The sequence below is a fragment of the Oryx dammah genome, unplaced genomic scaffold (assembly GCF_014754425.2).
Source record: "Oryx dammah isolate SB20612 unplaced genomic scaffold, SCBI_Odam_1.1 HiC_scaffold_14, whole genome shotgun sequence".
Classification (NCBI taxonomy): domain Eukaryota; kingdom Metazoa; phylum Chordata; class Mammalia; order Artiodactyla; family Bovidae; genus Oryx; species Oryx dammah.
Window position 1 is genome coordinate 50,118,559 of NW_024070198.1, and position 479 is coordinate 50,119,037.

The window sequence follows — 479 nt, forward strand, 5'->3', positions numbered from 1 at the left end:
ATTTGGAAAACTCAGCAGTGGCCACAGGACTGGAAAAGGTCAGTTTTCATTCCAATCCCAAAGAAAGGAAATGCCAAAGAATGCTCAAACTACCGCACAATTGCACTCATCTCACACGTTAGTAAAGTAATGCTCAAAATTCTCCAAGCCAGGCTTCAACAAAATGTGAACTGTGAACTTCCAGATGTTCAAGCTGGTTTTAGAAAAGGCAGAGGAACCAGAGATCAAATTGCCAACATCCAATGAATCATCAAAAAAGCAAGAGAGTTCCAGAAAAACATCTATTTCTGCTTTATTGACTATGCCAAAGCCTTTGACTGTGTGGATCACAATAAACTGTGGAAAATTCTGAGAGAGATGGGAGTACCAGACCACCTGACCTGCCTCTTGAGAAATCTGTATGCAGGTCAGGAAGCAACAGTTAGAACTGGTCATGGAACAACAGACTGGTTCCAAATAGGAAAACGAGTACATCAAGG